Raw genomic sequence first — 13727 nt, 5'->3', positions numbered from 1 at the left:
CCAGCCTGCCAGCTTCTCTGTGCTTGAGGGAGTGTGACATTAAATAGCAAACAAAACACCTGGACAGGTCAAGTGAGAGAGAATGGAGAAGAAACACTTTTTTCCTCTTTTTTAACAAGGGACCCGCATTTCCATTTTACGCTTGCCCCTGGGTGATCTTGACCAGGAACGGTGTCACCCACCCCTTGGCCGCCGCTTTCTCTCCGTGGACCTCCGGTGAAGTCGGCTTTTAAAGGGGGTGAATACTCTGGCACGTTCCCGTGGGGGCTGTTGCCCTCTGCTGGGCAAAGCAGGCATTAGCTCTACTTCAAAACCTGTGAAGAAACTGCTCCCAATTCGAGTTTCAAAACCCAATTTGAGACAACGGTTTGATCATCAATTTTCTCCATCTGCACTTTTGAAGGCTGCTGCAGATTTGAGTAGCCTATTCTAAAGTGAATTGCCTTGTAGGAAGGTGACTTTTGCTTAAAACCAAGCAGTCACAAAATTTAGTATCCAAATCTACCATGCAAAGTACAGCGGAAACATAACATGTTGAGCAGTTGGTTCTCCTGTTTAATTGTGCCATCATATAACCTTGCTTATTGTGTATGAAGTATTCTTTGTAATCTTTAAAAGTGATTGGAATGGGCCTACACCTTAATGGTACTTTCGTTCAGGGCTTAAATAATGTAATCACTCCCATTTCCAAGTGCTCAACATCTGGTGACTTTTTATTTTATTGGACATAGAGAGAATTACTTGAGAAATAGTACTTTAATGATTTTAAGGCATAAAGAATTTTATATTTAACCATTAAATCACTGCCTCTATGATAACCTTTCTTTTTGGCAATGATGGAAAATACTCCGTTAAACCTGGTGGACTTTTGCTGTCTTTCCCTATTTCACTGTGTGTGTGTATGTGTGTGTGTGTGTGTGTGTGAGAGAGAGAGAGAGAGAGAGAGAGAGAGAGAGATTGTAAAGCATAAGTAAAAACTGAAAGATGGCCATGCAGTGGCTCATGCCACTGCATTTTGGGAGGCTGAGGCAGGTGGATCACTTGAACCGCTGGAGTTTGAGACCAGCCTGGGCAACATGGTGAAACTCCGTCTCTACAAAAAAATACAAAAATCAGCTGGGCGTGGTAGTGAGTGCCTGTAGTCCCAGCTACTCAGGAAGATGAGTGGGGGAGGATCACCTGAGCCCAGCGAGATTAAGGCTGCTGTGAGCCATGACTGTGCCACTGCACTGCAGCCTGGGCAACAGAGGGAGACCCTGCCTAAAAAAAATTGATGAAAGATGAGCTTCCTCTGTGTATAAGCACAGGAGTGTGATTTACACAACGAAAGTCCCTGTCTAGACTCTACTGTGTGCTAAGCACAGTGGCATGCACTTCATACATTTTGTCTCACTTAGCAACATTGCAAGGCAGTCATTGTATTTCCCATAGAAAACTGACGATCAGTGAATTTAAATAATGTGCCCTAGGTTGTTAAGCTAGAAACTGATATTTTACCCTCAATGCCAGATCCACCTGACTCCAAAAACCCCCCTTTTTCCACTGTGCAGTGTGGTCGCCTAATGAATGATTCTAACCCTGGTTAGTTTTGTAGAGAACTAAAGCCCTAAGCAGGTGTTCAGGGGAAGAGCTGGACTTGGACTCCATGTTTCCTACCCTAATCCAATTTATTATATTGCTAGAATAACTTAGCTTTAGGAACCGGGGATGATTCTTTCAAATTCCCCCTTTCTTATCTCCTATGTGGTGTTTGGGTCCTCCAAAAATTATCTAGATTGAGAGATATAAAAGAATGACCATTTTGGCCGCGAGTGGTGGCTCATGCCTGTAATCCCAGCACTTTGCCAAGGCAGATGGATTGCTTGAGCCCAGGAGTTCAAGACCAGCCTGGACAACAGGGCGAAACCCTGTCTCTACTGAAAATACAAAAGTCAGCCGAGCATGGTGGTGGGTGCCTGTAATCCCAGCTACTTGGGAGACTAAGGAAGGAGAATCACTTGAACCTGGGAGGCTGAGGTTGCAGTGAGCCAAGATTGTGCCGCTGCACTTCCGCCTGGGCTACAGAGTGAGACTCTGTTTCAGAAAAAAAAAAAAAAAAAAGGCCGGGCACGGTGGCTCACACCTGTAATCCCAGCACTTTGGGAGGCCGAGGCGGGTGATCACAAGGTCAGGAGATAGAGACTATCCTGGCTAACACGGTGAAACCCCATCTCAACTAAAAATACAAAAAATTAGCTGGGCATTGTGGCGGCGCCAGAAGTCCCAGCTACTCGGGAGGCTGAGGCAGGAGAATGGCGTGAACCTGGGAGGCGGAGGTGGCAGTGAGCCGAGATCGCACCACTGCACTCCAGCCTGGGTGAATGAGCAAGACTCTGTCTCAAAAAAAAAAAAAAAAAAAAAAAAAAAGGAATGACCATTTCAACAACAGTTGAAGTGCATTATACATTGATCTTGGTCTAACTGTTCTGGAGAACAGAAGCTAAGCAAATAGGCCGCCCACTTTAACATTAACCAGTGTAACCATCCAATGAGTTGATCAATCAGCCAATATTTATTGAGCATCTCCTATGTGATAAGGACCAAGATAGGTAGTAGACAAGTAGAAATGAAAAAGGCATGAGGTCAGTCAAAGGGGATGAACAAACACATAAACAAAAGCACATTGCTATGCAAGTTCTACACACACAGAGCTACGGGATTACAGAAGGAAGAGCAACAGATTCCACCTGGAAGAATGGGGGAAGGCTCCCCTGAAGAACACTAACCCATGCCAGCAGACCTTCAATACGGAGAAGCCATTTGCATGACATGTTTCTAGTTCTTTTAACAATGAAGTGTACATTCTTCCATTCCAGATTGTACAGACAAGAAATTTCATAAGATAATCCAGAAACTGGAAATAGTAAATTGTTTTGAAAGCAATGTCATTATTTTGGCTAATAAGTAACAGATATGTGAATTACTATGAGGTTCTAGTAAATTTAGATTCTCTAGAAAAATTGGGCAACAAATGAAAGCTTAATTTCAACTTGGTTAAACACAATGTAATTGGAATAGTTGCACTTTGGGAGGCTGAGGTGGGAGGATCACAAGGTCAGGAGATCGAGACCACCCTGGCTAACATGGTGAAACCCCATCTCTACTAATAATACAAAAAAATTAACCAGGCATGGTGGTAGGCGCCTGTAGTCCCAACCACTCAGGAGGCTGAGGCAAGAGAATGGCGTGAACCCAGGAGGCAGAGGTTGCAGTGAGCTGAGATGGCGCTGCTGCACTCCAGCCTGGGCGACAGAGCAAGACTCCGTCTCAGGAAAAAAAAAAAAAAAGCATGCAAATTTAATTAAAAACTTGAGCCAGGTGCAGCGGTGGCTCATGCCCGTAATCCCAGCACTTTGGCAAGCTGAGGCAGGAGGATCACTTGACCCCAGGAGTTCAAGACCAGCCTGGGTAACAAAGTGAGACCCTGTCTCTACATATAGATAATAATAATAATAAATTAGCTGGGCATGAAGTCTGCTGGTTACACGGGAGGCTGAAGTGGGAGGATCACTTGAGCTCAGGAGTTCAAGGTTACAGTGAGCTGTGATTATTCCACTGCTCTCCAGCCTGGGTGACAGAGCAAGACCCTGTCTAAAAAAAAAAAAAAAAAGTGAAAACAAACATGTCAGGTAAAAGGGCAACTACTTGTATAATCTTAGTGAGTTTTCAATTTAAACATTTTCCAATTAGAAACAGGATTAATTTTAGGACTTTCATATGTATTACATTTGGAAGACTTCTTAAAAAATGACATAGGCCGGGCACGGTGACTCATGGCTGTAATCCCAGCACTTCAGGAGGCAGAGGCAAGTAGATCACAAGGTCAGGAGTTCGAGATCAGCCTGACCAACATGGTGAAACCGTGTCTCTACTGAAAATATAAAAATTAGCCGGGCATGGTGGTGTGCGCGTGTAATCCTAGCTACTCAGGGGGCTGAGGAAGGAGAATCGCTTGAACCCAGGAGGTGGAGGTTGCAGTGAGCTGAGATTGTGCCACTGCACTCCAGTCTGGGCGACAGAGCAAGACTCTGCCTCGAAAAACAAATGAACAAACAAAAAAACAATAAAAACTAACTACCTGTATCCAAGTCATTCTATCAGTCTCTGCTTTGGTAGGGAATCTACACTACGATACTTGCTGATCATATATATATATATTTTTAATTCAAAAGAACATTCTACTCTCCCTTTCACAGCTTTTTTTTTTTTTTTTTTTTTAATTTAATTTGGCTGGGCACGGTGGTTCATGCCTGTAATCCCAGTACTTTTTGAGACTGAGGCGGGTGGATCACTTGAGGTCAGGAGTTCGAGACCAGCCTTGCCAACATGGTGAAAACCCACCTCGACTAAAAATACAAAACTTAGCCAGGCATGGTGGCAGGCACCTGTAATCCCAGCTACTCAGGAGGCAGAGGCAGGAGAATCACTTGAACCTGGGAGGTGGAGGTTGTGGCGAGCTGAGATTGCGCCACTGTGCTCCAGCCTGGGCGACAGTGAAACCCCGTCTCAAAAACAATTAATTTTATTTTAGATTCAGGGGTACACGTGCTTGTTTGTTACATGAGCATACTGGAGATTGGGCTTCTAGTGGACCCATTACCCAAACAGTGAACACTGTACCCCATAGGTAATTTTTCAGCTCTTGCCTTCTGCCCATCCTCCCCTCTTTTGGTGTCCCCAGTGTCTATTATTTCCATCCTTGTGTCCATGTTTACTCGTTGTTTAGCTCCCACTTATAAGTGAGAATATGTGGTACTTGGTTTTCTGTTTCTGAACTACTTCACTTAGGATAATGGCCTCCAGCTCCATCCCATGTCACTGCAAAGGACATGATTTCATTTTTTTATGGCTGCATAGTATTCCATGATGTATTAATATATGGACCACATCTTCTTTATCCAGTCAACTGTTGATTGACACTCCGGTTGGCTCCATGATTTTGCCATTGTTCTTTTCACAGTTTCTAAACACAGCATAATCAAATGTTAAAATAAGACTTATCTTGGAATGCTGCTAGGTGGGCCAACAGATGACTATGCCAGTTTGGGACCTCTGAAAAGCGGATGTCAAGATAGGATTAGATGTGCCAAAATATTTTAAAGACAACGCCTGTTCAGGATAGTGCAGGAGGGAGGAGGAGCCTGGCATGCAGGTGAGGAGAGCCTTCTGACAGGTCTCAGTGCAATACAGGTCTGACACTTGTGAATAGAGAGAGGGAAAGGAAGAAGATTGGGTTGGAAGAGCTCCAGACTGCAGCACGTTCTGAGAAAGGCCTGGTAGGGTGGGAGGAATTCCAGAGCAAAGGCCGCCGGCTAGAAGCAGAAAGGGCGTAGCTCCAGTGCTCTCACCATGCTCAGTTGTGAGCCGGAAACAGCTGGCGAATGTGTGACCTTGGTGTGAGCTCTGTGGTGGATCCAAATGTGTGACAGCTGCAGGCTGTCAGTTGCTCAAGCTTGCAAGACTCAGGGGATCACCTCCATGCCACCACACAGACAGGTATCCCTACACATAAATCCACATAAATGGAGGTACTGGACCATCTTTGTAGGCTTTGCTAAAAGTTAGGGTTCCACCACCTTCAGACCAAATTGAAGGAAAGGAGGGAGCAATCAAGGGAAAAGGTTGGTGATGAGAATGACATGGTGCTGACAGGGAGAAGAAGGAGGACCCACCCACTTCATGCAAAGAAAGGCATGCTTCCAGAATCTGGCATGTGTCACCTGGAGTGTGGGGACATGCAGGAACCCAGAGATAGCTGCCTGAGAAGCTTCAAGGAAAGAGGCTGGTCAGAGCTGCTTGTGACCAGAGAATAAGACAGTACTGCAGTGACAGCGGCCTGCACTTCTATAGCGTGATGGGCCAAATGCCAGTTGGTGTCCGTTGGTCAGCATGCATATGGTGGAAGGTAGCTGGGACTGACTGCCAGGGCATGTTGCCCTGCAGAGGGCCTGCGTGAGGCAGACCACCAGTGAAGCTGAGGCTGAAACAGCTGCAGGGTCAGAACCCCACCCTGCTCAACTTGAGAAACCAGTTTTTTTTTTTTTTTTTTTGAAACCGGGTCTCGCTCTGTTGCCAGGCTGGAGTGCAGTGGAGCGATTTGGTGCACTGCAGCCTCCGCCTCCTGGGTTCAAGCGATTCTCCTGCCTCAGCCTCCCGAGTAGCTGGGCCTACAGGCATGTGGCACCATGGCCAGCTAAATTTTTTGTATTTTTCATAGAGACAGGGTTTCACCACGTTGGCCAGGATGGTCTCGATCTCTTGACCTCGTGATTCATCCGCCTCGGCCTCCCAAAGTGCTGGGATTACAGACATGAGCCACCACACCCTACTTCTTTCTTTGACAGAGGCTTGCTCTGTCACCCAGGCTAGGCTTGCTCTGTCGCCCAGTTGGAGTACAGTGGCATGATCTCGGCTCATTGCAACTTCTGTCTCCCGAGTTCAAGTGATTCTCCTGAGTAGCTGGAATTACAGGTGCACGCCACCACACCCAGCTAATTTTTGTATTTTTAGTAGAGACAGGGTTTCACCATGTTGGCCAGGCTGGTCTCGAACTCCTGACCTCAAGTAATCCACCCGACTCAGCCCCGCAAAGTGCTGGGATTGCAGGCATGAGCCAACGTGCCTGGTGTGGAACCAGTCTTCACAGAGCTAGCTGGGGAGGACACAAGCAGGAATCAAAGGTCGTGTTCCTCCTCCTTGCAGGCTTCTGAGCTTGGGTCAGGTTGGGGTCTGGTGGGTGGTGGGAGGCGAGTGGGGAAGGCTTGAATGGATTGTGATTAAAGTTTTGATTTGGATTGGACTAGACTTTTTTAAAATTTTATTTATTTATTTATTTATTTATTTATTTATTTATTTATTTATTTATTTATGATGGAGACTCACTCTGTCTTCCAGGCTGGAGTCCAGTGGCGCCATCTCGGCTCACTGCAAGCTCCGCCTCCTGGGTTCACGCCATTCTCCTGCCTCAGCCTCCCTAGTAGCTGGGACTACAGGCGCCCGCCACCACGCCCGGCTAATTTTTTGTATTTTTAGTAGAGACGGGGTTTCACCGTGTTAGCCAGGATGATCTCGATCTCTTGATCCGCCTGCCTCGACCTCCCAAAGTGCTGGGATTACAGGCGTGAGCCACTGCGCCTGGCCTGGACTTTTTAATAACAGCAAATCTGACTGTTTATGAACACCTGAAAGTGACAGGAAAAGCTATGAAATTTGTCCTAGATTCTTCCAGGGGAAAAGGAAGAGCTGATGGAATAATTTTAAAAGATAGTGGTCTGAAAAAAAAGTGCCATTTCGTGATTTCTCTTCACCAAGTAGTCCACTTGGTTAAAAAAAAAATTAACTGGCATAAAGTATTGCTTAACACAGTGATTTGGAAAGACATCCCCTAAAAACACAAAAAAAGCCAACCTAAATAGTGCAAAGACCAGCAACATCGTTTCATCTTTATAATGGTAAATCTTTATTCCATTGCTGGTTGAATCAGAGTCTGCAAAAGTCCTCTAGTTTCGCTTGCCTTTTCAAACCTTCCAGGTGCACCGCATAGGGGAGCCTGAGCATTTCAGGTAGGACTGGAAAAAGGTCTTTGAGAAATCATTAATTCATCTATTTACCATAAGAGCAGTCAAGTCTCGCTGGAACCCCTCGGACAGTGGGGAGGCACATTTGGTGCTCATTAAACACAGAAATAAGCTTTCTTCTAGAAAGAAATGCCTGCCTTTTGCTCAAATCTTTTTAGAGACTGGCTTTGGGCTCCTGTGAATCAGGCGCCCTAGCGTCCTCCAAAGTTCTTCCCGATGCTGAACCCCAATGCCTCTTGCTGCGCCTAATTCGAAGCGGCTCCCTCTTCTGTTCTAAGCGGAAAACAGCGGAACCCATTCCCAGAGGCCTGCCCTGGAGCCACCAACCCAGTCTTACTCCTTCTTTCTCCTGGGGTCTCCCGACGCTCGGGCACCGCGGTGACCAGCGGAGCAACCGCCTGCGCCGCGCCCGCCTCCTGTGGAGGCCGAGGGTGAGGATGGGGTTGGGGCTGGGGCTGGGGCTGGGGCTGGGGCTGGGGCTGCTGGGGCTGGGGCTGGAGCTGGAGCTGGAGCTGGAGCTGGAGCTGGAGCTGGGGCTGGAGCTGGAGCTGGGGCGGGCAGGCGCGCGCGCAGGAGCCGGCGCAGGGGCGGTCGGCAGAGGGCGCTGCGACTCCCGGCTGAGGGGCTGCGACGCGGGGCGCAGAGTGCGGGCCGGGAGGAGGCGCCCGGGTGTCGGCGAGTGCGTCTCCAGGCGGCCAGGAGGGGGTGCGCGTATCAGCTGCCCCGCGCCGCCTACCGCTCGGGCCCGCTCGCCGCCTGGCCGCTGTCAGCGCGGACGGCACCTCGCGGGCGAGGCGCGCGCGGCGCGCTGCGAAGGTTGGGCTGGGCGGCCGCCAGCCCCGCGGCTTCTCTTTGTCCAGGCGAGGCGGCCAGAGGACCAGCCGCGGCCGCGGTTGAGCCGGGAGCGCCTAGGCGTCGCGCGGGCGGCTCCAGTCCCCGGCTGCGCCCCGGCGCTCGAGCGGGGGCGGCGGCCTGGGCGGTGCCTGCGCCGAGGTGAGTGCGGGGGCGCGGAGTGGGGCGCAGCCGCGGCGCGGGCGTGGGCGGGCAGAGGTGATAGCGAGCGCCGGCTGCTCCAGGTGCGGGGGCGCCCCTCTCGCTCCACCTGCGCCGCCGCCGCCGCCGGCTCTCAGGGTAAGTTTATCTTCTCCCTTCTGCGGAAACCCTTGACCGCTTAGCGGAGTACAGACCTGTCGGTAAATAGAAAACTCGAGCTGGAGAGGAGGAGGAAGCGGCGTGGCGGAACCTGGCCCGGGATGAGCGTCTCGGTGAGGGCAGTGGTGGCCTCTTGGACATTATATCTTTCTTGGCTCTTTTCGACCCAGGTGAGCGAATCCTCTGCTGCGCTGTCCGGCGGGGTCGGCTGGCTCTGTTGCCCGCCCTCTGGACCCGCCGGAGACAGGTGCGCGGAGTTGGGGAGCGCGCAGCCGGGCACGGGGCAGCGCCGGGCTGGTTCGGCCTCTCGTCTCCGGAGCGCTGATGCTTCCTGCCCACATCACCTGCTCTGGTTGAGGGACTGCAGCTCTTTTGGCACCTTCGCGTGCTGCCAGGTTCAACACCCCCTGCTTTAGAGGCGTTGGTAGGTTAGTTAAAGCGAGTTCTTCCCTACCCACCCCCAGCTTTGGATAATTTGGTCTGAGTCTTCGTCTTAATTTAGTATGAGTGTGTTATTTCCTTCAAGCTTTATAATGGCAAAGCAGTGAAGCGGCTTTCTACATCCATTTTTTTTTTTCATTCTGAGCCTGTGCACAGAAGAAATTACAGGCACACAAGTGATGTTACTACCATTCTATTTTAAATACAAACACGGAAAGAAGTACTCTTGGCAGGATACCAAAGGCGCCTGTACTCTCTGTTATATAAGTGCTTAAAAAAATATTTGCTCATTGGTAAAGTTATGTGTGATTACCAGAGCACCTAAGAAGAGAGTGTCATGCTTTAAGTTTACTTGGAGATAAGCAGTGGTTTTAGCTTGAGGTACCCTTTTAAGATAATATAGGACCCTATATTAAAAAAAGTCGTTAGGTAAAATTGTAAAGCATTGAAAAATTGGTTTTGTAAAGTCTATTATGAATTGGTGAGAATTCTTTGACTACTTATTGGTAAAAAGATCCTACGTGTATCCTTTCTAGTTTTCAAACTATTGAATGATTTTATTTTTATCTCTGATGGAAATGTGGTAATAATGAGTTGCCAGTTATTCAAGATGTGTCTCTCTTTCCCTTGCCTTTCCACAGGCCCCAAAACCAGTACTCACATTTATGGCTATATTTTTCAGGTAAAAATACAAAAGTAGAAAACATCAGATATACTGATGGCTGGGAAGACCCCTTGTCCCCCCTCCACCCAGTATTCTGTTTTAATTGGTTTGGGGTGATGCCTTGATACCTATAATGTTAAAAAGCTTTCCTGGTGATTCTAACGTGTAGCAAGGGGTGAGACCCATTGTGGAGCATTGTTTTGTCACTTTGTAGCCTATGGTGTTGCTACATTGGTTTAAGGTAAGTCAAAAATACGTTGTTAGAAACATGGGAAGAAAAAAATGGTATTGGAAAGGGGACACATCAAAGAATTACAGCATATAGACTTTCGTATTTTGTCTAAATGCTCTTTCTTTATTCTTTTTCCTGCAAAGAGTAGTTGGTGTTTATCAGGGACCCATAATTCCGTGTAGAATACTTTTGGGAATCTTAAGTGATATATATTTCATTTGCGGAAGTACCAATGAAAGTTGAGTAGTAGTGTCAGGGTTCCTTTATGTTTACACGGTAAAGTAAGTCATAGGAAAGATTATTTTCCGTATCAAATTAAAAACTTACTGTATTACTGTAAACTAGTAAATTAAGTGCAAAAAGCTTTTATTGTTTTTAAGGTCAGAAAGAAACCTGGCCTCTGAGGCAATGTTTTCTGTCTACCTTATGTAATCCCAAATATCCAAATCTAGAAGCAGATCTTATGGATGGTTTATGAAGGCTTATGTAAGAACTCTGACTGTGCTTTTGGTACTCCGTTAAACTCCCTGTTTTGGCTATTACATAATTGACACGGAACTAGACTGTTAAAGCCAAAATCCGGGAGGATGCCCAAACCCACCCCGGCATACACACTTTTATAATGAATTGCTGTTGGCAAATTAGAGGGAACAGCAGGGATGGTGGTTTGTGAACGAGAGGTAAGAATAGCGTCTGGGGGATTGATGTAATAGAAGACTGTTATGCTTAGCGATTTTCTGGAGATTTGAATGCTGTGGCAGAAACCTCTCTAGTCCTTTCTATCTCCAGCAGCGGCAGATCGACTGGGGAGCTAAGGAACCTAAGCCTCAGGTCCCTCCCTCACACAGGCTTCTTCGGAGCCCTCTGGGAGGGGCACTGGCAGTGTGTTCATGTGGTCATCCCTGAGTTTCTATTTGCGCTTTTGGGTTTTTTTTTTTTTAAATAGGGAGAGTACTCTTTCTACCTTCCCACCCCCAATTATATAAACCCAAGGTTCCACAGACCCTGCATCTATCCCAGGCTCCAGCTTATCTTTGAATATTAACTTACAAAATTGCCTATTCTTAGTTTAATTTTTGTCATCTGAAAAGATAAAAAAAGAATCTGTACAATATCATAGTTGTCTTGCTGAGAAAATGCAAACTGCTATAACCTAGGGCTGTGTGGAGCCTCTGAAATCAGGCACTTACCTGGAGAACCAGCTCCTTGCCTGGTAATCTCACACACATGGGACTGTTTTGGATCAGTGTGTGAGCTGGAGGTGGAGAAGAGTGGAAATGGGGTGGGGAAGGGAGGAAAGTGGGTTAAAAAAGCTCTTCCTCCTCTCAGAGGCAGGATGCCAGGCGGAAAGGAAAGAAAAAACCCTACTGAAAGATGCTTCATTAATAAAATGTTAATAGGAACAGATAGCATCAGCTCCATAGGAGATCCTTCTGTAAGCTTGTTAGGATTGGTCTCTAATATGAATTTTCGACAGTGAGCAAACAAATTCATTCCTGGAAAATATCCTACAGGAAACAAATGCATGTTTGGAAGGACTAGATGAATATCAGCTTGTTCCCATTAGCAGTTTTTATGAGCAAGTGGGAGGCTTATAATATCCACCACACACATGTTTGAAACGAGTTGTTGAAAAGAGTCAAGGAGTTTCCCCTTTTCTCTGAAATGATTTGTACTTCCTGTGTGAATGTGGATGCCTTTAGATCTTATCATCTTGACCCTTCTCACCAACCCATATACCTCGTCTATCAATTATCCATCCATCAGTCATCTATCTACCATCCACCCACCCATCCTCAGAGACTCTCCTTTTGACCAAACTTTAGCCAGGCTCACCTGAGCCCTCTTCTCAACTGGGCCTCAACCTTGGCCTGTAAGAACTGCAGCTTTCAACACAAACAATTTTGTCTGTGCTCCCACCCTCCGAGGGATCTGAAAACACTGTCACATGGTGTATTAGCCTGTTCTCACCCTGCTGATAAAGACATACCCAAAACTGGGTAATTTATAAAGGAAACAGGTGTAATTGACTCGTAGTTCAGCGTGGCTGGGGAGGCCTCAGGAAACTTACAATCATCGTGGAAGGGGAAGCAAACACATCCTTCTTCACATGGCAGCAGGAGAGAATAATGAGCAAAAGGGGGAAAACACCTTATAAAACCATCAGATCTCATGAGAACTTACTATCACGAGAACAGCACGAGGGTAATCGCCCCCATGATTCAATTACCTCCTACCTAGTCCCTCTTATGACATATGGGGATTATGGGAATTATAATTCATGATGACATTTGTGTGGGGACACAGCCAAGCCTTATAACATGGCATCTAGCAGCCTAAGGCCATGTTCCTGGGATGACCCAGCCTCACTTGCATTCCTGCCTACAAAAGCTCAAGGCTGCCCCAAAGTATTTGTCTTTTGTTCTAGCCTACACAAATGATAATAGGCCCCTGACTTTCATTTTGTTAGGTGGTTTATGAAAAACTTACAATTGTAATTCTTTCTCTGTGCCTTTGAGGTGTATGTGTGTCTCCTACCACCTGGAGTGTCTTCCTCAGTGTCTGAGCCATTCCTTTGACATGTAATCATCAGGGAGGATAGGGCTCTGTCCTCTAGTCTCTGTAGGTGGGTAGGAGCCTAACTTTGACAAGTGACATTTAGCAGTCACAGATGGCCTAGTCTCATTGGCAAACCCCCTGGTCTGCTTGCTGTAATGTTCTATGTCCTTGACCCTGCTTGAGCCCACACACATTCTCATTTTTCTTCGCTAGTTCCTCATTCTCTCTTTAAAACACCCAGTCACCTCTACCTGAATCGGAGTTGAGCTCAGCTCTATACTGAGGTCTCTTTCACTGTGGTAGTATGGAGTAAAATCTGTCTTGACTGCCTTTAACCAGTGTCCAGATTTTTTTTTCCCCACACCAGCTAACAAAAAAGTTTGAGTGTCTCCATAGGCCAGGCACTGTTCTACATGTTAGGTATAGAGCAGCAAACAAAACAGACAAAAACTGTACCCTTGAGGAACTTACAGTACAATGGAATGAATCAGATGAGGTTAAGTACTTAATATATCAGGTATGGATAGTGCTATGGAGAAAGTAAATCAGAGACGGGGGAGCAGGCGTGGGAGATGGGGAATTGCTCTTTCAAGTAGTGTGGTCAGGGGACGCCTCACTGAGAGGAGATGGTGAGCAGAGCCCTGAAGGAGATGGAAGAGTGAGCCGCCTGACCAGAGTGCAGCTGGCATTGGTGGGGAGCACAGGGAGGCAGCTGCAGGCCGCAGTGGGGGATCTCATGCTCATGGCCAGCTTTTCCTCATGACAGCAGCCCTATCCCCTGCTCCAGCCACCCGAGTCTGCCCACGAACACTGGTGGTGTTCTTGGGGCCTTAATAGTGTGGTGGCTTGGAACTGAGGGCCTCCTAGGGCATTGGGATCCAGCCTAGACCATACGTGAATACGAGTAGGGAGGGCGAGTGTATGTTTTCAGTGATGGCTCCCACTGGCTTGTCATAGGAAAGGGGCTGGGGGCCAGCTCATTCCAGCCTGGACTCCCTGCAGTCACCCTGGGAACAAATGGAACTATGATGTATAAAAGTTGTGGACAGTGGGAACCACACTG

At 47.4% G+C, this 13727-nt stretch overlaps 1 protein-coding gene across 13 annotated transcripts in view; it reads left to right on the top strand.

The window, feature by feature from the left end:
- Positions 1-8293: 8293 nt before the first annotated feature.
- LOC105490184 (microtubule associated scaffold protein 2) overlaps positions 8294-13727 on the top strand; it is a 626066-nt gene continuing 620632 nt past the window's right edge. For 6 of the 13 annotated variants that reach the window (XM_071081500.1, XM_011755573.3, XM_071081496.1 and 3 more), the window contains exon 1: positions 8665-8938. The gene's annotated coding sequence lies outside the window, so the exon portion shown is untranslated. Of the gene's footprint in view, positions 8610-8656; positions 8939-13727 lie in introns of those variants that run through there. The other 7 variants (XM_071081504.1, XM_011755571.3, XM_071081502.1 and 4 more) reach the window with 5 other exon arrangements.

This window comes from Macaca nemestrina, chromosome 16 (genome assembly GCF_043159975.1).
Source record: "Macaca nemestrina isolate mMacNem1 chromosome 16, mMacNem.hap1, whole genome shotgun sequence".
In the NCBI taxonomy this organism is placed as follows: domain Eukaryota; kingdom Metazoa; phylum Chordata; class Mammalia; order Primates; family Cercopithecidae; genus Macaca; species Macaca nemestrina.
The sequence above is the reverse complement of the archived record's forward strand: the minus strand, read 5'-3'. Positions and strand labels throughout refer to the sequence as shown.